We start from the raw sequence: 25,821 nt of genomic DNA on the forward strand, positions 1-25,821 counted from the left end.
ATATGATCAAATGGTTGGTTGCTTGCCTGATCGTTCGATGCACGGATACGGTTCTTCGTTAGGGTAGTCACGGTACTCCTCGGGGACAGATCCTGTCGTAAAGGATAACGATACACAGGCATCACCAAACAATGTGCAACAATATGATGCATGCATGAAACATGGCAATATGAGTGTGTTGGGCTAATGCAACTAAAGCCAGAAGGGTTTGAACAAATTTGAATCAAAGATTCAAATTTCAATTTCAAATATGGCCTTTTAAAGTGCTTTTCCTTGTTCTGATTAAAACATCCATTTAACTTGTTGGATCATGCATGAAAATAGTACAGATGGATAGATTGGATTTTTCTGATCATTTTTCATATATAATTTGTCCAATTTGGAGTTACAGAATAAAAGTTATGAATTTTTGAAGTTTAATTAATATTCTGGAATTTCCTGATTTAATTTAAATCCAGAAATATCATTTACTGCGTCATCCTGACGTCACAGTGACATCAGCAGGTCAACAGGGCTGGCTCGGGTCAAACCTGACGTGTGGGGTCCACACGTCAGTGACACAGGGGTTAATCCCGTGTTGACCCGGGCTGGTTAGCTTTGACTAAGCCCTGGGGCCCACTTGTCAGCGTCAGTAGGTGGTGGTTTAGTGGCTAATTAACTAGGCCATGTCAGCTCGCCGGAGTTCTGGCCGGCGGCGAGCATCAGTGCGGCGGCGATAGTGGTTTTGGTCGTTTCGGCCACCAAATGAACCGCGGAGGCCACCGGAGTGAAGCTGAGGATGACCCGCGGCTCTTGGCGGAGTCCGTTGGGGTCGGGGTGGCCGGAGTCGACGGCGGCGAGCTCGGCTGCGGCGGCCGGGGTTCGGTCGTGCACGGGAATGGTGTTGCAGGGTGTTAGGGGGGGTGTTGGAGCGTGCTACGTGCTCCTAGTGAGATGTGGAGCACGATGGCGTGCTCGGTTGGGCGCTACGGCGATCGTGGCCACGACGGCGACATCGCCGGCGGCGTGAAGCTTTCGGCCGCGGTGGGGCTAGGGCCTAGGGGTCGGGAGAGAGCAGGGGAGAAGGGGGAAACGGTGGCGTAGCTCACCGCGGTTGCAGTGGGCGTCGAAGCGGGCTCGGGGACGCGTCGGAGACGACGAATTTGACGGCGACGGTGGTCGGAGTCCGAAGAGGGGAATGGCGACGTGGCGGCGATGCAGGGCTTCCGGGGACCCATGGAGCGGTGGGGAGGAAGAAGGAGTCGAGGCGGAGCTTCTGAGCTGGTCGGGGAAGCGAGGGGTGGTCGGAGACGGTGGCTAAGGCGAACGGCGGCGACGGTGAGCTTCGGCCGTGAGAGAGAGAGAGTGAGGGAGAGCCGGGGGAGAGTGAATGGGGTGTCGGCGAGGTCGGGGCGACGACCAGAAGACGATCCACGCGGCGCAACGGCGACCAGGGCGATGCAGAGAGGCTGGGTGGTGCGTGGCGAGCTCGGGCGCACCATGCTCACCTCCCTGCCTGCTCTGGCGAGGGGAAGCAGCTGGCTGGCACGGGCCAGCACAGTGCTGGGCCGGCTGGGCTGGGCCGCACAGGTAAGTCTTCCCCTTTCTTTTCTGTTTTCTGTTTTTATTTAATATAACTGCAACTTTGTTGAATTAAATAAAATACCTAGGCAACTCCAAAAATCACCAAACTACTCCTGGTCCATAGTTGGATTATTTCCAACATGAAACATTTTAGTTTGGAGATATTTGAGCATTTAAATACTTTATATAATTTTAAATGCCCAAATTCAAATAGTTATGATTTAATCCAAAACCCTAGGATGGCCTAGGAAAATGTGCACCACTTTTGGCAGAGGTTCTGAACCAAGGCAAAAATGATGGGCATTTTAGAAGGGCATTTCAGGTTCATTGAAAAATTATTTTAGTAAACCCTAGTTGGTTTCAGAGGGGGACTGGGGGTTCTGTCATCCCCATTTCAAGTTTCTGATGAATGAGTAAACATGATGCAACACTCTAATGCATAACTAGCTAGGGTGTGACAATGCAAGACGCCAAGGCCGAAGCCCAAAAGGCCCTCCAGGAGATCCAGGCGGCTAGGAAGATAGCGGCGGGTAAGGCATTCATTATGCAAAGCAAGCATGTGAAAGAGACTTTGCTTTTACTTACCTGAATTCGGAGCTCTCCAGGAGTGTTCGCAGATCTGCCGCACATCATATCGGATGCCACGAAGTTCTACCATGTTGAGGTGGAGAGCTCGACAGAGAAGCTGTTCTTGTCCCAGTATATAGGACCGAACATCTGATGCCCTTGAGTGACCAGCTGAAGCAACTGGTCGAACTGCACAAGGCGGCCGAACTGGCCATGAAGGACTTCATAGTTCGGCTGTGTCCTAGCGAGCCCCTGCCTAGCAGCTACTTCGGCCTTGTAAAGAGGATGGTAAATGCCTGTCCACGGCTGGAAGTTGTTAAGCGGTCCGTCTGCATTGAGGGTGCCTGCCGGGCCTTCGCCCACGCAAAAGTGCACTGGGCGAAGATGGATGCCGAGAAGCTGGTGACGGAGGGACCGCTGGAGGGCAAGGCGCACCACTGCCCCGAGAAGTACTTTGACGGTGTTATGAAAGGCACCCGCCTTGTAGCGGAGGAATGTGCCAAGGATGCAATATTTGAATGAATGTACTCATGTCATCCTATAATATGAAAAGGAGTTCATGTGCGCTATATAATGCTTGTTGATTTAAAATATTACCTTCTGTGCGGCCGTTTATAAAAATCTGAAAGTTGGCCAGTCATCGGCTTCTGCACCCATGTAACTAGTACTGGGGTGTTCGAGATAAACCTAAACACTCTTTATCCAAATTTTTGGTCCTTTAAGGAGGTGTTTAGCACGGCAAACAAGGCAATCGGACTATACGGCTTTATCACTCTCACTTAGCCATAGAAATGTACAATTTTAAATTTTGGCGAAGCCCGTAGTATTCGGAAGGCCGAACTTGGGGCGCTATACACGCCTAAATTGGACAAGGCCGATTCCTCGCCCGAAGCAGAAAAAATCTTTAAGGATTTGAGACCTCTCGAACAGCGACCAGCTCTCGCCGCATCATGACAGTTAGTTTTTGGCTTTCTCTACTGAGTAGCTCATCCGGAAGAACCGGGACACAATTGCAGTAGTTCTCCCTGTGCTACCTTAGCCGATGTAACGGAACGTAAGGCACCAAAACATGGGAGCCGGGCAAACGCTACTATTGACCCAAGACATGATTCGGAGTTGATGCATATAATGCTATAAGTTCGGGGTGCCGCACTTTCGAAAGTGTTCGGACTTTTCTTTTCGTGTTATGGGGTACATTGAAGCCCCTGGCGAATTGAACGTACCAAAGTGTACATGTGCTATTTATAGTATGTAGACAGTCAAGGAAAAAGATAGAGAAAATGTAATAACAAGCTGACGCTGTATGTTTTTTCCATTGTTATTTAAATAATACGTCAAAGCGTATATATACAAGTAATGCGATAAGCAAGAATAGGACTATTTGACATGTCCTAACCAAGGGCAGGCTGCGTGTGGGTATGTAAAACAGGTATAATGATCGTTATCTGAGACCACCTGGGTATTCCCTTGTACGTCAAAGCCTCTTGCCTCCTTGGTTGTTCCTTCCTATGATGAGTCAGATAATCAGGCTATCTGAAAAGGCTTCCCGAAAGTAGGGTCCTGAAAGGAAAGAAGATGATGAAGGTATACGGGTCCCATGGCGGTTGAGCCGCACTGTGGACCGCATCATAACTGTGCCTCTGCCTATGCCCATGGTATTTTAAGTGCGTAATTATGTACACGCGGCACGAATTTTGCCGCTTGACTGGGACTAGGACGGAGGCCGAATTGCTAGTCGAGCTCTGGACGTGCCGGATGATCCTGTTGCGGGGTACTCTGGACTCGCTTGACGGTGTCCCGGTTCTTCAGCGCCGAATTGGCTGTTTGCCTAAGAAGGCTGTTTTGTACTTCTGCCGTGAGGGCCGCAGTGTGCTCCTCCATACGGAGCGAGTTCTTTGTGTTTCCATTAACTATTATAACCTCGCAAGGTCCTGGAATTTTGAGCTTGAGGTATGCATAATGCGTTACCGCATTGAATCTGGCGAATGCGGTTCGTCCGAGCAGTGCATGATAGCCACTGCGGAAGGGGACGATGTCGAAGATTCACTCTTCGCTTTGAAAATTGTCCGGAGATCTGAAGACCACTTCCAGTGTGATTGAGCCCGTACAATAGGCCTCTACACCTGGTATCACACCTTTAAAGGTGGTTTTGGTGGGTTTGATCCTGGAGGGATCGATGCCCATTTTGCGCACTTTATCCTGATAAAGCAGGTTCAAGCTGCTGCCACCGTCCATAAGGACTCATGTGAGGTGGAATCCATCAATGATTGGGTCAAGGACCAATGCGGCAGAACCGCCATGACGGATACTGGTAGGATGGTCCCTGTAATCAAAAGTGATGGGGCAAGAAGACCATGGGTTGAACTTTGGGGCGACTGGCTCCATCGCATAGACGTCCCATAGTGCATGCTTCCGTTCCCGCTTGGGAATATGGGTTGCGTATATCATATTCACTGTTTTCACCTGGGGAGGGAATTTCTTCTGTCCTCCTGTGTTCGGCGGCCGGGGCTCCTCGTCGTCATCGCTATGCAGCCCCTTTTCATTGTGTTCGGCATTCAGCTTGCCGGCCTGTTTAAACACCCAGCATTCTCTATTGGTGTGGTTGGCTGGTTTATCGGGGGTGCCGTGAATTTGACATGAGCGATCGAGTATGCGGTCCAGACTAGACGAGCCCAGATTGTTTCTTTTGAATGGCTTTTTCCACTGTCCGGATTTAGAGCCTCTGAATCCGGCATTTACTGCCGTGTCTTCGGCGTTGTCACCAATGTTTCGACGCTTGTGTCTATTGCGTCATGGCTTGCCGTTGCTATCTCTGGCGTCTGAATTGCCGGAGTTTTTTGGTGTGATGTTGCTACAAGCTAGCCAGCTGTCCTCGCCCGCGCAAAAGCGGGTCATGGGTGTCGTGAGGGCTGCCATGGACTTTGGCTTCTCCTGGCCGAGGTGTCGGGCGAGCCATTCGTCACGGATGTTATGCTTGAAGGTGCTAGGGCTTTGGCATCCGGACAGTCGACGATTTGGTTATTTTTAGTTAGGAACCGAGTCCGGAATTTCCTGGCTGACTCTCCGGGCTGTTGGGTTATGTGACTTAGGTCATCAGCGTCCGGTGGTCGCACGTAAGTGCCCTAGAAGTTGTCAAGGAATGCGTCCTCCAGGTTCTTCCAACTGCCAATGGAGTTCGCCGGCAAGCTATTCATCCAATGTCGAACTGGTCCTTTGAGCTTAAGGGGGAGGTACTTGATGGCATGTAGATCGTCGCCACGGGCCATGTGAATGTGGAGAAGGAAATCTTCAATCCATACCACGGGGTCTGTTGTGCCATCATATGATTCGATGTTTACGGGTTTAAACCCTTCTGGGAATTCATGATCCATTACTTCATCAGTGAAGCATAGGGGGTGTGCGGCACCTCTATGCTGGGCTACATTACGACGCAGTTCAAATGAGTCTGGTCTAATGTATTCGGCCCGACCGGACTCGCTTTTAGCGTATCCGGCGTGACGGTCATCATCACGCGTTGTGGCGTGCCCCCGCGATCCATAGATCGATCTTCACTGTCCTGCTTTGTTTTCCAATACGTCTCGCAGGTCCTGTGTGTTGCCCCGGGCCTTTGTATTTTTGTTTGATTGGCGGCGGGGTGCGGGCGGTTGTTCTCGGCCACGAGGTGGCCGGTCCGCCTCGTCCTGTGCTAGTAGTGTAGGCTCTAGCACCTCCTCCTCTAGTTGGGGTAGCAACCTGCGCTTCGGGTAACTGTTGGTTGGGCACTCGAGTCCGTATTCCTCGGCAGCCAGGACCTCAGTCCATCTATCTGTTAGCAGATCTTGATTAGCTTTGAAGCTGTTGTTGCTTCTTCTTCAAGTTTTTTGCAGTGGCTATAAGCCGGCTCTTGAAGCGCTCCTGCTCGATGGGATCCTCAGGCACGACAAATTTGTCGTCGCCGAGGCTCACCTCATCTTCGGAGAGAGGCATATAATTGTCGTCCTCCAAGTCTCCATCCATTGCCTGTTCATCTCAGCTAGCTTGCCCATCCTCATGCTCGACCTACTCGTAGTAAGGCTGGGCGGGATTGTTTTCGTGTTCGGCACCATCCAGATTGCTATCATCTCCTGTGCAGGTACTGCTATTTTCTGCCATGGTGGGGCTTAGAGCGGCGCCGATGACGTCGGTGCTTTGATTGTTTCCCCAAGGGATTATCCTTTGTTGCCTCATCGCCATTGTTTTCTTTGGGGGTGTCCACCATATATATATATCATATGATGAGGTGGCTGTCCAGCACCCTATGGGAGGCAGTTAATGTTCTTCTCCTACATCATCGTCCACACCGTCGATGTCCTCGGAGTCGAAGTCGAGCACGTCGGTTAGGTCATCCACAGTGGCTATTAAGTGGGTGGTGGGTGGGTAACAAATTTCTTCGTCGTTCGGTTCCCACTCGAGCCGGACATAGTTCGGCCAAGAGTCTCCTAATAAAGAGAGAGACCTCAATGAATTTAGCACATCACCCAAGGGTGAGTGCTGAAAGATATCCGCGGAGGTGAACTCCATGACCGGTGCCCAATCAGATCCAGTAGGCATGGGTGTACACAGTTCGGATCTTGTAGCCGGAGATGAGTCTGAGGGTCCAATGATACCGGCCTCATAGGAGGTGGGATCAGTGTTCGGCTTCGACGCCGATGAGTATGCGGCCTCTGTGGTGGGGTCCACGCACCCGTTCTTGGATGGCACAATCTGCTCCGGATTGATTCCCGGAGTAGCCGCAGGCGTGACCCCCGAATACTGGCCGATGGCAGATCTAAGTCATGCTCATCGTGACTGTTCGGTGCACCTGACATGGGCTCAAATCCGTCGAAGATCAAGTCTCCGCGGATGTCGGCAGTGTAGTTCAAGCTTCCAAACCTGACCTGATGGCCACGGGCGTAGCTATTGATCTGCTCCAGATGGCCAAGCGAGTTGGCCCGCAGTATGAAGCCACGAATAGGAAGATCTGTCCAGGAAGGAAAACCTCCCCATGGACCGCATCATTGAAGATGATTGAGGGAGCCATCAAGCCTTATCGCGACGACACGGTGGAACTCTCAATGAAAGCACCAATGTCGGTGTCAAAACCGACAGATCTGGGGTAGGGGGTCCTGAACTATGCGTCTAAGGCTAATGGTAACAAGAGGCGAGGGACACGATGTTTACCCAGGTTCGGGCCCTCTCGATGGAGGTAATACCCTACTTCCTGCTTGATTGATCTTGATGATATGAGTATTACAAGAGTTGATCTACCACGAGATCGTAGAGGGTAAACCCTAGAAGCTAGCCTATGATATGATTGTTCTTGTCCTCCGGACTAAACCCTCCGATTTATATAGACACCAGAGGAGGCTAGGGTTAGATAGAAGGAGATCTACACATCCGAATCGCCAAGCTTGCCTTCCATGCAATGGAGAGTCCGATCCGGACACGGGACAAAGTCTTCAATCTTGTATCTCCATAGTCCAACAGTCCAGCCAAAGTATATAGTCTGGCTGTCCGAGGACCCCTTAATCCCGGACTCCCTCACCCACCGTGTATGAATCCGGGTGAGAGGTGGTTATGTCATGTTTGAGTGAAATTACAAACCTACCCCTATCAAAACCTATAGAAATCAAGCTGATAGGCTTTGCGTGGCAGGGATAGGCAGTAATTTCCATCTCACAGATTTTGGTTTCGGACGGTTACTACGGCTTTCCCTGCTTCGTTCACATTTTGTAGAGTGCACGTTTACCGTGCCATCTCTATTCGAATCCCGTTTGTATTCAATTTTTATTCGGGCAGGATCCATTTTCGATTGGAATAAAATTCTATATACATCATTTTTTATATATACTTTCAAAAGCACAACACCCTTTATACATAAATATGGTTTACAAATGGCATGATCTCAGATTCATAAGGCTGTATCCATCTTAATTTGGATTTACAAATATTTGAAACCACTTTATGCAGTTTTTTTACTTCTCAAACATGTATAATGTGTTTCACACACGCAACATATAGTGTAATCCCGTTTAGACATTAATTGCATATAAAACAAACATTCTCTCTAATTAAAGAATCTATGGATCACTAATATTGGTAAACTATATAACATTACACGTGTCCCCAAATTCAAATGAATATGCATGTTCGATACACCAATTTGTGTTATGATATTATCGATGTCGTGATCTCCAGTTTAAATATTTGAATACCCTGTAATCCAGATATTCATCTCATATAGCTATCATTCATGATTATATAGGAGTATCTCTCTAGACCTATATGTGTTCATCGTCTCTCGGGTATCTCTCATGCTACCTCTATGTCGACAATGATCTTTTATCTTCATAACACACTGACGGTACTCTCTCCCTCGACCTTCATCACTCTATCTCTCTCTAAGTATATCTCGCTCCCTGCTATGTGTCTCTAACTATGATTCTCCATGTGGAATCTCTTTCTCTCACACAAACACAAACTTTGTCTCCCGAGGTCTCATTTTTCTCTACTATTCCCCTGTGTGCCACTCGCACACCCCCCTCTCACACAAAGATGTCTTTCGCTCCTTAGGTATGAGAAGCTACGACTCTTCCTCTTAAATATCTCTTCCTCACACACAAACACAAACCGTGTCTCCCAGGGTCTCATATCTCTCCACCATTCTTTTGTATGTCGCTCACACACACTCTCTCTCCCTAGAGATATCTTGCGTTCCCTCATATGTTTCTCTAGCTATCACTCTCGTTGTGAAATATCTTTCTCTCTTGCAGACACAAAACTCCGTATCTCGGGATCTCATTTCTCTCTGATATTTGTTTGTATGTGACTCACATGCACCCTCTCTCTATCTCTCTCACACCCACACACATAACTCATCCTTCTGATCCACTCGACTCCTATCTCTAACGCACACTGGCTAGCATCTTTATCTTTCTATTTATCTGTTTCTCCATCAACCTTCTTTCTCGCCCTCACTCTTGCTTCCTATCACGCACACTACATATGTTTCTCTCTACATGCAGTCAAGTGCCCTCCTTTTATCTTTCTCACACACACACATAACTTCACCCTCTGAACCACCCGGCGGTCATCTCCAACACTCAAACTAGCGGATGTCCCTCTATCTAGCATCTCCATCTCTGTATCTATTCTCCGTCAACATTTCTTTCTCGCACGCACTCTTGCTTCCTACCACCCACACAATATATGTCTCTCCATACATGCATTTATAGGTTGATCTCTTTTGCACTATCATTGTGTCTCACTCCCTCTGCTCGCCATAGATGCATGCTCCAGCCCACGCCACTATCTCTTAAAGACAAAAACACATGCTCAATTGTCGGGCCTTCTTCCTTGCACTCTCACATGCATGCATATTGTCATACTGATCCGAATCTCCTATTTCATTGATCTTATCACTTATGTCTTCTTTCTTTTATCTTGATCATGCGTGCGCGCACACACACACATCCCACAAATACATGTATACCTCTCTAAAATGCACGTTCAAGGTCTCTATGTCTCCATACATAGTTAATTACCCTCAACCCTAACGCCACATCGAATCATTCTCTTCTTGTGTGCACATAACTTCCGACTCGATGGGTAAAACACACACTCACACTTAACAATCTCCTTCTAGCTACCCCCTATCACTCTTCCCCTATATCCCCGAAACCAATAAGACCATCCCTTCGTTTAATTCCTGCCTACATGCACCATCGATATATAGTATTCTTCCTCGGTGTCTCTCAAACAAACACGTTCTCTCGATGTCGACTCCTCTCACGCGCACACGCACCTTCTCTTCCCTCTCGACGGGCCTTTTCTCTCTTGCACCGCATCGTTGGTGGCCTCTGCCATACACATCACCTCTCTATGATGAAGCCACGCACACTTAAATTACATCCGCCACTGAGGACCCCGCGTCACACACACACACACGCGCGCACACACACATGCACCCACCCCCCCGCACACACTAAGACTCCATCTCTCTCTCTCTCTCTCACACACACACACCACACACACTAAGACTCCATCTCACACAAACATGCTCTAGGCGGAGCATTTGTTCCTACCACCCTTCATCTAACCTTAAAATTCCACTTTACTTTAGTAGTTAGCAAACTTATCATCTTTACTCTTATAAAAAACAGAGTTGGTGATGATGGTGTGCCTGTCATCTTGTAATATAGACCTCCGATCTATATCTGACGGATAGAAAGCAAACTATGATAATTTTACAAAAGATACCAGCACCTCTCTCCACATCCTTATCTCCCACAACCTCATTGCTGAGCAATTAAAAAAGGAAGTCTTTGGAACAATCTAGCATGGTGGCCGCTGCCGCCTGCCGGCGCCGTCCATCCCAATGCCTATGCCCAGTCCGACCACCAGTCACCACCATGCTCCACTTCTCCTCATCTTATCTCCCATCTTTCATTTTTTCGATGAAATTCTCGAGATACCAGTTTTCCGATAAAATTCTCGAGATATCATTAGTTTTTACACATGTGATTACTCCTGCATGGGTCAATCACAATAGGTGTTTTGTAAAAAAAATGCATATTGATGTTCCATGAAATGCACGAGCATCTTGCTTGTAATTATATAACGCAAATCACGAGCAGGAAGTGACATTTTTTACACAACCACGTTAACATGGCCACGTAAATCACTAGCTAAAGTGTAATACCATTATACTTATATCCTGATGCAAAAGGTTGAGTACATGTTCGAAGAGTAGAGTCGCACACACACACTCTGTCTCTTAGAATCTCCCACACACACCAGTTACGTGATGCCCACTTAAGCAGACACGTATGTTACAATTTGTGCACCTGTGGGTACACGTGATGGTGCACATTTATTTAAGCCGGACGGTGAACCCAAACAGTAGCTGCATCCATTCCCCTCCCGCCGCCTCTTCTCTGCTCGCCGTCACCCGATAGCCATGGCCCGACCGAAGGTAACGACATACGCCATACTCCCGCCGGAGTGACGCTTTAATCTGGAAATTTTAGTGGTCATGCATGCATCTTTTTGTGCTAGCACTCCTATATAAGGGTTGACCGGTCGCTTCCCGCGGACGTGCGCGGGCGGTGGAAGAGGAAGGAGAAGGAAAGCGGGCTGTGGAGTAATGTTTTTTACCACAATTTCTTAGGAAACTGAGTGCAATAATTGAGTAGTTTTGCAAACTACCAGTATTACACCTGAAACGGTTCAAAACCAATACTCCCTTGCCACGCATGCTTCCTACGTGAAATAGTCAGCGTTGCCCTGGAGCGCCAGTGCCGCATTAATGCCCGGCCAGAGCGGAGGCGACCTCTCACTGGCGCCGGCTTTGAAGCAGTGCGACGGCCGAGAGAGCGTCGCTTCCCGGTGCACGAGACTACTCCGCGTCGAGGCTGACCATAGTTTGGATGAGTTTCCATCATGGGGAGCCACACTAACTATGATGATATGGATCATTCCATCTATGAAGAACACATGGGACCGGAACTACGAGACGAACATATACCCAGGAGTGGACATACAAACCTGAGTAATGTAGCGTAGTACGTGAAGTAGAAAGGCACAAATAGTATGAACATATGCGTGGTATATAGGAATTTGTCTCTTACTACGTACCACTAAATGTTGTACGTGCAATGCACGGTGATGTTATGGAGTATGGGCCTAAGTACTCTACTACTGCAATATTATTTGGAGGCACATATTAGCTTTTATATTTGTTTACGTGTATGCCCCGAGACCTTCCAACTAGACGTGTCTTTCTCTCCGGGTCGCACTTTGTATCGTTCATACCACTAGTACTACTACGTGTGGTCTCCGAACCAGAAGTGGAAGAAGTGGAGACGCTCTACCACGCTGTTCATGTCCCACTACTTTCGCTTACGTGTGGGACATTGATACGTCTCCAATGTATCTATAATTTTTGATTGTTCCATGCTATTATATTACCTGTTTTGGATGTTTATGGGCTTTACTTTACACTCTTATATTATTTTTGGGACTAACCTACTAACCGGAGGCCCAGCCTGTATTGCTATTTTTTTGCCTATTTCAGTGTTTCGAAGAAAAGGAATATCAAACGGAGTCCAAACGGAAAAAACCATCGGGAGCGTGATTTTTGGAGAGAACGTGATCCAGAGGACTTGGAGTGCAAGTCAAGAAGCTCCCGAGGCGGCCACGAGGGTGGAGGGCGTGCCCCCCCTACTGGGCGCGCCCCCTATCTCGTGGGCCCCTCAGGCATCCACCGACGTACTTCTTCCTCCTATATATACCCACGTATCCCGAAACCATCAAAGGCGACCACAAAAAGCTATTTCCACCACCGTAACCTTCTGTATCCGCGAGATCTCATGTTGGAGCTGTCGCCGGCGCTCCGCCGGAGGGGGAATCCACCACGGAGGGCTTCTACATCAACACCATAGCCTCTCCGACGAGTTGTGAGTAGTTTACCACAGACCTTCGGGTCCATATTTATTAGCTAGATGGCTTCTTCTCTCTCTTTGATTCTCAATACAAAGTTCTCCTTCCTCTTCTTGGAGATCTATTCGATGTAACTCTTTTTGCGGTGTGTTTGTCGAGATCCGATGAATTGTGGGTTTATGATCAAGTTTATCTATGAGAAATATTTGAATATCATCTGAATTCTTTTATGTATGATTAAGTTATCTTTGCAAGTCTCTTCGAATTTTCAGTTTGGTTTGGCCTACTAGATTGATCTTTCTTGCAATGGGAGAAGTGCTTAGCTTTGGGTTCAATCTTGCGATGTCCTTTCCCAGTGACAGCAGGGGCAGCAGGCACGTATTGTATTGTTGCCATCGAGGATAAAAAGATGGGGTTTATATCATATTGCATGAGTTTATCCCTCTACATCATGTCATCTTTCTTAAAGCGTTACTAGGTTCTTATGAACTTAATGCTCTAGATGCATGCTGGATAGCGGTGGATGTGTGGAGTAATAGTAGTAGATGCAGGTAGGAGTCGGTCTACTTGTCACGGACGTGATGCCTATATACATGATCATGCCTAGATAATCTCATAATTATTCACTTTTCTATCAATTGCTCAACAGTAATTTGTTCACCCACCGTAATACTTATGTTATCTCGAGAGAAGCCACTAGTGAAACCTATGGCCCCCGGGTCTATCTTTTATCATATAAGCTTTCAACCTACTTTTATTTGCATCTTTACTTTTCCAATCTATATTATAAGGATACCAAAAATATTTATCTTATCATATTACCTCTATCAGATCTCACTTTTGCAAGTGGCCGTGAAGGGATTGACAACCCCTTTATTGCGTTGGTTGTGAGTTCTTTGTTTGTTTTTGTAGGTGCATGGGACTATTGAGGAGACTCCTACTAGATTGATACCTTGGTTCTCAAAAACTAAGGGAAATACTTACGCTACTATGCTGCATCACCCTTTCCTCTTCAAGGAAAACCAACACAAGCTCAAGACATAGCAAGAAGGATTTCTGGCGCCGTTGCCGGGGTGGTCTTTGCTCAAGTCCAGACATACCAAGTACCCATCACAAACTCATCTCCCTCGCATTTACATTATTTGCCATTTGCCTCTCGTTTTCCTCTCCCCCACTTCACCCTTGCCGTTTTATTCGCCCTCTCTTTCCCAATCTTCTTCTCTCTCTTTCGCTTGCCTTTTTCTGTTTGCTTGTTTGTTGGATTACTTGTCGCCATGGCGCAAGCTAATACCGAATTGTGTGATTTCTCCAATACCAATAATAATGATTTCCTTAGTACTCCGATTGCTCCTCTTAATGATGTTGAGTCTTGTGAAAATCAATGCTGCTTTGCTGAATCTTGTTATGAAAGATCAATTCTCCGGCCTTCCTAGTGAAGATGCCGCTACCCATCTAAACAACTTTGTTGATTTGTTTGAGATGCAAAAGAAACCAGATATGGATAATGATATTGTTAAATTTAAGTTATTTCCATTTTCACTTAGAGATCATGCTAAAGTTTGGTTTTCGTCTTTGCCTAAAAATAGTATTGATTCTTAGAACAAGTGCAAAGATGCTTTTATCTCTAAGTATTTTCCTCCCACTAAGATCATCACTCTTAGGAACGATATTATGAATTTTAAACAACTTGATCATGAGCATGTTTCCCAATCTTGGGAAAGAATGAAATTGACGATTCGCAATTGCCCTACTCATGGTTTGAATTTATGGATGATCATACAAAAATTTTATGCCGGATTGAATTTTGCTTCTAGAAATCTTTTAGATTCGGCCGCCGGAGGCACGTTTATGGAAATCACCTTAGGATAAGATACAAAACTCCTTGATAATATCATGGCTAATTATTCTCAATGGCACACCGAACAATCTACTAGTAAAGAAGAGCATGCTATAGAAGAAACTAATGTTTTGAGTGGAAAGATGGATGAACTTATGAGATTGTCTGCTACTAAGAGTGCTTCTATTGATCCCAATGATATGCATTTATCTACCTTGATTGAGAATAACAATGAATCTATGGATGTAAATTTTGTTGGTAGGAATAATATTGGCAGCCATGCTTATAGAGGAAACTTTAATCCTAGACCGTTCCCTAGTAATTCCTCTAATAATTATGGAAATTCCTACAATAATTCTTATGGTAATTTTAATATATTGCCCTCTGATTTTGAGAATAGCGTGAAACAATTTATGATCTCTCAAAAGAATTTTAATGCCTTGCTTGAAGAAAAATTGCTTAAAGTTGATGATTTGACTAGGAACATTGATAGACTCTCACTTGATGTTGATTCTTTGAAACTTAGATCTACTCCTCCTAAGCATGATATCAATGAGTCTCTCAAATCTATGAGAAGTTCCATTGACGAGTGCAAAGAAAGAACTGCTAGATTGCATGCTAAGAAAGATTGCTTTATAAAGGCGTGTTCTTCTAGTTTCCATGAAAATAATGATGAAGATCTTAAAGTTATTGATGTGTCCCCTATTAGATCTTTGTTTTGCAATATGAGTCTTAATAATGATGGGACTGGAGATGAGTCAACTTTAGTTAAAAGGCGTCCCAATAATTCAGAGTTTTTAGATCTTGATGCTAAATTTGGTAAAAGTGGGATTGGAGAGGTCAAGACTTTAAATAGCATTGAACCCACTATCTTGGATTTCAAGGAATTTTATTATGATAATTGTTCTTTAGAAAGTTGTATTTCCTTGTTGCAATCCGTTGTGAATTCTCCTCATGCTTATAGTCAAAATAAAGCTTTGTTGATGCCTTGATGCAATCTTTTGATGAAAAACTTAATTTGGAAGTTTCTATACCTAGAAAACTAAATGATGAGTGGGAACCTACTATAAAGATTAAAATTAAATATCATGAGTGTTATGCTTTATGTGATTTGGGTGCTAGTGTTTCCACAATTCCAAAAACTTTATGTGATATTCTAGGTTTCCATGATCTTGATGATTGCTCTTTAAATTTGCACCTTGCAGATTCCACCATTAAAAAGCCAATAGGAAGGATCAATGATGTTCTCATTGTTGCAAATAGAAATTTGGTGCCCGTAGATTTTATCGTTCTTGATATAGATTGCAATCTTTCTTGTCCTATTATTCTTGGTAGACCTTTCCTTAGAACGATTGGCGCGATTATTGATATGAAGGAACGGAATATTAGATTCCAATTTACATTAAGGAAAGCCATGGAGCACTTTACAAGAAAGAAAACTAAATTACCTTATGAATCTATCATGCGAGCTACTTATGAATCAAGTGTTAAATATGGCACTACTTAGATCTATCCTCGCTTTTATGCCTAGCTAGGGGCGTTAAACGATAGCGCTAGTTGGGAGGCAACCCAATTTTATTTATGTTTTTTGTTTTTGTTCCTGTTTAGTAATATATTTTTGCATCTACCTTCTGTTTAGATGTGTTTTCTTGTTTTATTCAGTGTTTGTGCCAAGTAGAACCTATAGGATAACCTATGGTGATAGTTGATTTGATTCTGCTGAAAAACAGAAACTTTGCGCTCACGAGAAAAAACTCAATAAATCACAGAAACGTGATTTTTTGTTGATTCGTTTTGCAGTAGATAAATAGACAAATTGCCTAAGACTTCCTATTTTGGTAGGATTTTTGGGGTTCCATAAGTATTCGAAAGTTACAGATGGTACAGACTGTTCTGTTTTTGACAGATTCTGCCTTTCGTGTGTTGTTTGCTTATTTTGATGCATCTATGGCTAGTATGTAAGGGTACGAACCATAGAGAACTTGGAATACAGCAGGTTTAACACCAATATAAATATAGAATGAGTTCATTATAGTACCTTATGTGGTGGTTTTTCTTTCTTTCACTAACGGAGCTTATGAGATTTCCTGTTGAGTTTTGTGTTGTGAAGTTTTCAAGTTTTGGGTAAAGATTTGATGGACTATGGAATAAGGATTGACAAACGCCTAAGCTTGGGGATGCCCATGGCACCCAAGATATTCAAGAACATCGAAAAACCTAAGCTTGGGGATGCCCCGGGAAGGCATCCCCTCTTTCGTCTTTGCTCATTGGTAACTTTACTTGGAGCTATATTTTTATTCGCCACATGATATCTGTTTTGCTTGGAGCGTCTTGTATGATATTAGTCCTTGCTTTAGTTTACCACAATCATCCTTGCTGTACACACCTTTTGGGAGAAACCCACTTGATTGGAATTTATTAGAATACTCTACGTGCTTCACTTATATCTTTTGAGCTAGATAATTTTTGCTCTAGTGTTTCACTTATATCTTTTAGAGCACAGCGGTGGCTTAATTTTGAAGAAATTGTTGATATCTCATGCTTCACTTATATTATTTTGAGAGTCTCTTAGAACAGCATGGTATTTGCTATGGTTATAAAATTGGTCCTAGAATGGTAGGCATCCAAGTTGGGTATAATAAAAACTATCATAGGAAGTGAATTGGATGCTATGATCAATTTGATACTTGATAATTGTTTTGAGATATGGAGGTAGTGATATTAGATTCATGCTAGTTGGGTGATTATGAATTTAAAGAATGATTGTGTTGAAGTTAGCAAGTCCCGTAGCATGCACATATGGTTAAAGTTGTGTAACAAATTTGAAACATGAGGTGTTCTTAGATTATGCATCCTTATGAGTGGCGGTCGGGGACGAGCGATGGTCTTTTCCGACCAATCTATCCCTCTAGGAGCATGCGCGTAGTGCTTGGTTGTAGATTTTTGCAATAAGTATATGAGTTCTTTTGACTAATGTTGAGTCCATGGATTATACACATTTTTATCTTTCCATCATTGCTAGCCTCTTCGGTACCATGCATTGCCCTTTCTCACCTTGAGAGTTGGTGCAAACTTCGCCGGTGCATCCAAACCCCATGATACGATACGCTCTATCACACATAAACCTCCTTATATCTTCCTCACAACAGCGACCATACCTACCTATTTATGGCATTTCCATAGCCATTCCATGATATATTGCCATGCAACTTTCCACCGTTCCGTTTATCATTATGACATACATTACTATTGTCATATTGCCTTGCATGATCATGTAGTTGACATCGTATTTGTGGCAAAGCCACCAGGCATAAATTCTCATACATGTCACTCTTGATTCATTGCTCATCCCGGTACACCGCCGGAGGCATTCATATAGAGTAACATCTTGTTCTAGTTTCGAGTTGTAATTCATGAGTTGTAAATATATAGAAGTGTGATGATCATCATTATTAGAGCATTGTCCCTAAAAAAAAGAAGAAAAAAAGAGAAAGGCCAAAAAAAGGCCAAAGAAAAAAAAGAAAGAAAAAAAAGAAAGGCAAAAAAAGGCCCAAAAAAAGAAAAAAAGGGGCAATGTTACTATCTCTTTTTCCACACTTGTGCTTCAAGGTAGCACCATGTTCTTCATATAGCTAGTCTCATATGTTGTCACTTTCATATACTAGTGGGAATTTTTCATTATAGAACTTGGCTTGTATATTCCTACGATGGGCTTCCTCAAATGCCCTAGGTCTTCATGAGCAAGCAAGTTGGGTGCACACCCACTAGTTTCTTTTGTTGAGCTTTCACACATTTATAGCTCTAGTGCATCCGTTGCATGGCAATCCCTACTCCTCATGTTGATATCAATTGATGGGCATCTCCATAGCCCGTTGATTATCCTCGTCAATGTGAGACTTTCTCCTTTTTTGTCTTCTCCACACAATCCCCATCATTATATTCTATTTCACCCATAGTGCTATATCCATGGCTCACGCTCATGTATTGCGAGAAAGTTGAAAAAGTTTGAGATTATTTAAGTACAAAACAATTGCTTGGCTTTTCATCGGGGGTGTATAAGATGGGAGCATTTTTGTGTGACGAAAATGAAGCATAGCCTAACTATATAATTTTGTAGGGATGAACTTTCTTTAGCCATGTTATTTTGAGACGACATGATTGCTTTGATTAGTATGCTTGAAGTATTACTATTTCTTATGTCAATATGAACTTTTATTTTGAATCATTTGGATCTGAACATTCATTCCACAATAAAGAAAATTACATTGAGAATTATGCTAGATAGCATTCCACACAAAAATTCAGTTTTTATCATTTACCTACTCGAGGACGAGTAGGAATTAAGCTTGGGGATGCTTGATACGTCTCCAACGTATCTATAATTTTTTATTGTTCCATGGTATTATATTACCTGTTTTGGATGTTTATGGGCTTTACTTTACACTTTTATATCATTTTTGGGACTAACCTACTAACCGGAGGCCCAGCCCGTATTGCTGTTTTTTTGCCTATTTCAGTGTTTCGAAGAAAAGGAATATCAAACGGAGTCCAAACGGAATGAAACCTTCGGGAGCGTGATTTTTGGAACGAATGTGATCCAGACGACTTGGAGTGCAAGTCAAGAAGCTCCCGAGGCGGCCACGAGGGTGGTGGGCCTGCCCCCCCTACTGGGCGCGCCCCCTATCTCGTGGGCCCCTCGGGCGTCCACCGACATACTTCTTCCTCCTACATATACCCACGTACCCCGGAACCATCAAAGGCGACCATGAAAAGGTATTTCCACCACCGTAACCTTCTGTATCTGTGAGATCCCATCTTGGAGCCGTCGCTGGCGCTCCGCCGGAGGGGGAATCCACCATGGAGGGCTTCTACATCAACACCATAGCCTCTTTGAGGAGTTGTGAGTAATTTACCACAGAACTTTGGGTCAATAGTTATTAGCTAGATGGCTTCTTCTCTCTCTTTGATTCTCAATACAAAGTTCTCCTTCCTCTTCTTGGAGATCTATTTGATGTAACTCTTTTTGCGGTGTGTTTGTCAAGATCCGATGAATTCTGGGTTTATGATAAAGTTTATCTATGAGAAATATTTGAATCTCCTCTGGATTCTTTTATGTATGATTAAGTTATCTTTGCAAGTCTCTTCGAATTTTCAGTTTGGTTTCGCCTACTAGATTGATCTTTCTTGCAATGGGAGAAGTGCTTAGCTTTGGGTTCAATCTTGCGGTGTCCTTTCCCAGTGGCAGCAGGGGCAGCAAGGCACGTATTGTATTGTTGCCATCGAGGATAAAAAGTTGGGGTTTATATCATATTGCATGAGTTTATCCCTCTACATCATGTCATCTTTCTTAAAGTGTTACTCTATTCTTATGAACTTAATACTCTAGATGCATGTTGGATAGCGGTCGATGTGTGGAGTAATAGTAGTAGATGCAGGCAAGAGTCGGTCTACTTGTCACAGACATAATGCCTATATACATGATCATGCCTAGATAATCTCATAATTATTCACTTTTCTATCAATTGCTCGACAGTAATTTGTTCACCCACCGTAATACTTATGCTATCTCGAGAGAAGCCACTAGTGAAACCTATGGCCCCCGGGTCTATCTTTTATCATATAAGCTTTCAATCTACTTTTATTTGCATATTTACTTTTCCAATCTATATTATAAAAATACCAAAAATATTTATCTTATCATATTACCTCTATCAGATCTCACTTTCCCAAGTGGCCGTGAAGGGATTGACAACCCCTTTATTGCGTCTGTTGTGAGTTCTTTGTTTGTTTGTGTAGGTGCGTGGGACTTGTGAGGAGCCTCCTACTGGATTGATACCTTGGTTCTCAAAAACCGAGGGAAATACTTATGCTACTGTGCTACATCACCCTTTCCTCTTCAAGGAAAACCAATGCAATCTCAAGATGTAGCAGACATCCAGCACATGCTGTGTTTGGCACTCCTTCGTCGTAAGAGTTGAAATGCTAGCACTCATCAGAAATAAAAAATAAATATAAATCAGCATTGATACTATACCACGCGGTTTCCTTGCTCCTCGATATCGGAAAGAATACTTCCGTTCGCCAACATGTGGGACGTCGACCATCCTGGTCCACTTGCCATGCACGCAGAACTCCAAGGGAGAGTCACCCCGGTCGTTGCACCACAATAATAATGACTAATGAGCTGTCAAATCACAGGCCCAACCTTTCCCACTATGGAGTTGCTTTGACGAAGGGAACCATCATGATTTTGTTGAATTCCACTTCTTGAAGAAAACTATTGTACCAACAGTACTACTAGGTACGGTAGTTACTCCAGCAGAGTCCTCCTTTCGTTCATAGGATAGGAATTTTATAGGAATATGAAAATCATAGGAAGTGAGATGACATACTTCTAAATTCCTATAGAGAAAGAGATGCCATTTGATGCATAGGATAGGAATTTTTCCATTGAGTCTAGGCTAATGTACTAGTAATTTTCTCTAAAAACTACAGTAGTAACTATTAGTACTGGTACATGCTCGTACTCAGACATAGACACATGCACTAACTACTAGTACTACTAGTTCTCACATGCTGGCCAGACGCCGTCGTTCTCCTTTCCGGCTTTGTCGGCGACACCCCACCGTTCTTGGATCTCCGCCGACCTCTCAGCAGCAGCGCGTGCGTCCTCTTCTTTCTTGCGGCGGTGGGCCTCTCTTTTCTTGAGTGCTTTCTGACTTTTCCGCTCCCTCTATGCGGCTTTGTCCGCCTCTTGCTCTACCGCCCATTCGGCCTTGGTAACTTCAAATTCCGCACACATAGGTGTGAGGTCGCGAGCGGCGATGAACTCGGCATGGCGGGATGCCATCGCTTCCCTACCATTTTGTGTGCGGTCGTGGGCGGCGAGGAACTCGGCACAGCGGGATGCCATCACTTCCTTACCGGTTAGTGTGCGGCGCGGTGGCATGAACGATGCTTGGTGAGAGCTCTGGGCTGGAGTGGCCGGACAACCGTATAGTGCATTGGTTGGTCAAGAGCTCAAGGATAGAAGACGAAGGAAATTTGGATTCCCCTTTAATCCTGGTCATTTATTACCAAGTAAAATGCATTGGCGGTCATCGAACTTGTCTTGATAGCTCAGTTTCATCATTATATACGAGATATGGTGATTATACAGTCACTGGCTCAACGTATAGCTCTGTATTTGTCTGGTTGACCAGTCAAACAGTCTGCATGCGCCTCATCAGCTCGTGTTCTTTATCTATCTATCTATGCGGGCCTACCTATCAATGGAGAAAGAAATAAAAACATAAATTATGCGTATGTGAGGAATCAAACCACGGACTCGTCGCTGCAAGGCACACTCATCAGCCAAATGAAATGAAATACTTTGTGTTAAATGCACAAACGGATTTTTTTATATTATACATGATGCACACATTAGCGCACACCGTCCATAGAGGCAAGTAGCATGTACGCGGGTAGACACTCACACACTGTCAAACCATGTTAATGCATGCATGTCGCCCTCTCAATCAAAATCCTGCTCATGGCGCAACACAAACGGCGAGCCCGTCACCTGTGCGCCCTGGCGGTGCCTGACATGACTGTTTAGACGTTTGATGGAGGCCTCCACGAACGCAGAGCATGTATTCACCTGGCTCAACACCAACAGTCATACTCGGGAGCGCCTTGCTCATGTATATCATCCATCACAACGACAATCTATAAACAACCTAGCTAGAGAGGTTACCATGGTACGGACTATGTACTATCGTGAGCGACCGATCATAGTGCCACTGCACACGAGTGTGTGTCTGATCGATTCGTCCATTATTCGTAAGTTATGCATGGTTGTGTGGTGTCTAATGGTGGTAGTCGAAGGCTAGCTGGTGACAAGAGCGGTTGCATAGATGCCTGGTTGTCAATACGTGCCGCATACGCTTCAAAGGGTCGTCATCCATGAGTACACATTTTACCACCACGCTAGCGTCTGACCGCCCTGGCCTACCGAAAGCCCTTCCATCGCTAGCGCACGCTTCCGACCAAAAACGGTCACCGTCTCTCCGAAACTTCAATGCCGCATTCACCGGACTTAACTGCAGGTGCAGCTTGTGTGTCACTAACATGCGGGCCAGATGCTCGTTGGACCCACATGTCAGTAACTCAACACACCAGCAGTTCAGTCACTAAAGCAGTATCCACATTCACGCCCGACGAACCTAATCCGGCACCAGCCGTCCATCCGTCTGCCGCGGCTCATTGCCATTCGCCCGCTATATTAACTTGAGCCCCAGCTCCCAGCCATAGCCAAAGACCCACACTCATTCTCCTCCAGTCCCTTCATTCTGTTGGCACCACTCCAACCATGGCCTCCTGGCGCTCCAAAGCTCTCTTGGACGTACTGCCGCAGGAGCAGACAATGGACATCGGCGGCTCCGCTCCGGGCGCGCTCCGAAGCTCTCTTCGATGTACTGTCATAGGAGCAGACGAAGGAAATCGCCGGCTTCACCCCGGCCGCCCTCCGCCACCACGACCACAAAGCCGGCGCACGTGCACGGGCGCAGCCGGCAGCGACGAAGAGTAGTACACAGTAGGTTGCCGCCGCTCTGCTCCCAGGAAGGCCATCGCTACTCCACTCAGTCAATGCCAAGCTTGGTGGGATAAATATCAGCGGCCGATTAGCCGCTTGACGGTGACGTGGAGGCGGAAATCTTCAGAACCTTCTGCTCTGGAGGAGGAGGTTGTTGAGGTGGATGAGGAGGAGGCACAGGCAATGGCCGGCTTTCTCGGGTTCATGGCCGGATATGGTGGTCGGGCGCCGGCGACCGTTCATGGCCGGGTGCAAAATATGTAATGAATTTTGTCCAGTTTGTAGGAAAAGTTTTCGAAATGTAATGAATTTCATCCGGTTAATTTGAAATTTGCTTTGTTTGCATGAATTTTGTCTTGTTAGTTCATATAGTTGTCGAAAGGTATGCGGGCAGCATCGGATGGCATCCATCAGTGTCCTCGGATAGATGCTGGTGTAAATTTGTGGGCCAGCGCTGGAGATGCACTAACTATCATGGTATAATCGATAACAGTGCTCCATTATTTGGCAGGGAACAACTATCCCTCGATCAAAATCAGATCCGCCGTGTTTCGCACTCCTCCCACGTAAGAGTGTAAAATCTTTCTTACATAAAAATGGAGCAAGTGGACAACACTGTAGCATGTCATATCACTCAAACTAGCCCGCCTAACATGCAGGAAAGCACCACCCTTGTCATTTTGTTCTGGATTTCTATCGATCGATCGCACGAAAATGTTACGCTTTGCAAGTTCAAAAGGAAAATGTGGCACATTTATGACTCGTACGCGTCGCACCCCCGACAGTCCGGCTCGCACGCCGCTCACCAGAGGGGACACGCGTTGTCTTGCAGTTTCATTGACATGTGGGACTGCAATTGAATAAACCGTCGATAGCTGAAATCTAATCGCTCGGCATGCGTCGGCTGAGAAGAGAGAGACGGGGAAGGGAGAAGAGATTGTCCTCCTGCCGCACACGGACTCCAAGAAATATATGGTGATAATGTGAGGTGGGCCATGGGGGAGTCCAAACCTCTTCCAAGCCCGCTTCTGACCGCCCTGGCCCACGAGACCCCCCCACCTCCCCATGCACGCTCCCCCCTCATACACCAGCTGCCTGCATTCATAGCAAGTAGTACCAGTAAAATACTGGGCTATAAGCCATCTTATGTGGAGGAGAGAGTGGCATTGACCAAGTCAAGGAATGGGCTATGTAAGAGCCCGTCTCTACATGTGCTCCTAGGTATAAAAACTAATTCTAAAAAAAGAGGCATAAAAAACAATTGTGTCTAAAAAAGAAAGGTAAAAACATTTGAGAGGAAATAGATAGAGAGAAAGTGAGAAAAAGTTGTAACCTTATAGTCAACACTATGGTAGTATTACATGAGGAAGGTGGGAGTGGTGCACATGCCAAGTTCACTGGGCTACCATGTTTCACACTCCTCCATTGTAACAGTGGAGACAATAGCTTTCATAAAAAATAAACAATGAATACTCATTGCTCATCCTCTATATCGAAAAGAATACTCTCATTCGCCGACATGTGGGACGTCGACCATCCTGGTCCACCTGACATGAACAAAATTATCCTGGTCCTCCCCGGTCGTAGAGCAGGACCAACCTTTCCCACTGAAAGTTGGTTGGATGAAGGAACCATCATGACTTCGTCGAGTCCCGCTTCTTCAAGAAAACTTACTATACCCGCAATACTTCTACCACACGCGAATACTGGACGGCACTGTACCACGTCATATCACTGAAACCGACTAGGCCAAACTAGCCCGCCTAGGTCGTCTATTTTGGAACGGAGGGAGTATGTCTCTGTACTACTATGATTTTGTGTTGTACGTCTGTGTACTTTTGCTACGATATTCCTACCCTATGAACCAAATGAGGCCTGAATGTATCCGTGTCGACTATTGTCTGATCGATCGATAAGCCTACAATTTTAGGAGCTTGGGCTATTGGCCGATCGACGACGGATAAGTATAAGCATACCACGAGCTCATCAGCCCCAACATTTCTCTTTGGTGAGTGTTTTGCAAGTACTATAGCTCGCACAGTAGCTAGACTACTAACACCAAGAATGATCAAACAAGCCCTGCTGATATGATAAACAGTTCAAGCTTACATCTAAGCATGACATATATTACATTAAAAGCTGGTGAGGACACATCTGTTTCCATAACTCGGGGAGGGTCCGCATGATTCACTATCAAACAAAAATAGCAAGTACCGCCCACACAAGACAGTGCACTATCCCTAAGATGGTTCGATAACACGCATTGTTCTGGTAATTTACCACAATGCAATGCAAACTACCCTGCAGGATTAGCACGACCAACTATTTCTTGTCATCGATCTCTCGGCAATGACCACAACACGGACAGCGGCATGGGAATCAATCTTTGGGGCGATGTCCACAGGACTGACCGCAACATCGGAATCAATCTCTGGGGCGTGATACATCCCCAACGTATCTATAATTTATGAAGTATTCATGCTATCATATTATCTATTTTGGATGTTTATGGGCTTTACTATATACTTTTATATTATTTTTGGGACTAACCTATTAACCGGAGGCCCAACCCAAATTGTTTTTTTCTTGCATATTTCAGTGTTTCGAAGAAAAGGAATATCGGAGTCCAAACGGAATGAAACCTTTGGGAGAGTTATTTTTTGAACGGAAGCAATCCAGGAGACTTGGAGTAGACGCCAGGGAAGCTTCGAGGAAGCCACGAGGCAGGGAGGCACGCCCCCCACCCCGTGGGTCCCTTGTGCCCCCCCTGTCTGGCTTCTTTCGCCTATATATATCCATATACCCCAAAAACCTCCGAGAGCACAATAGATCGGGAGTTCCG

Source organism: Triticum dicoccoides, chromosome 1B (assembly GCF_002162155.2).
Source record: "Triticum dicoccoides isolate Atlit2015 ecotype Zavitan chromosome 1B, WEW_v2.0, whole genome shotgun sequence".
NCBI lineage: Eukaryota > Viridiplantae > Streptophyta > Magnoliopsida > Poales > Poaceae > Triticum > Triticum dicoccoides.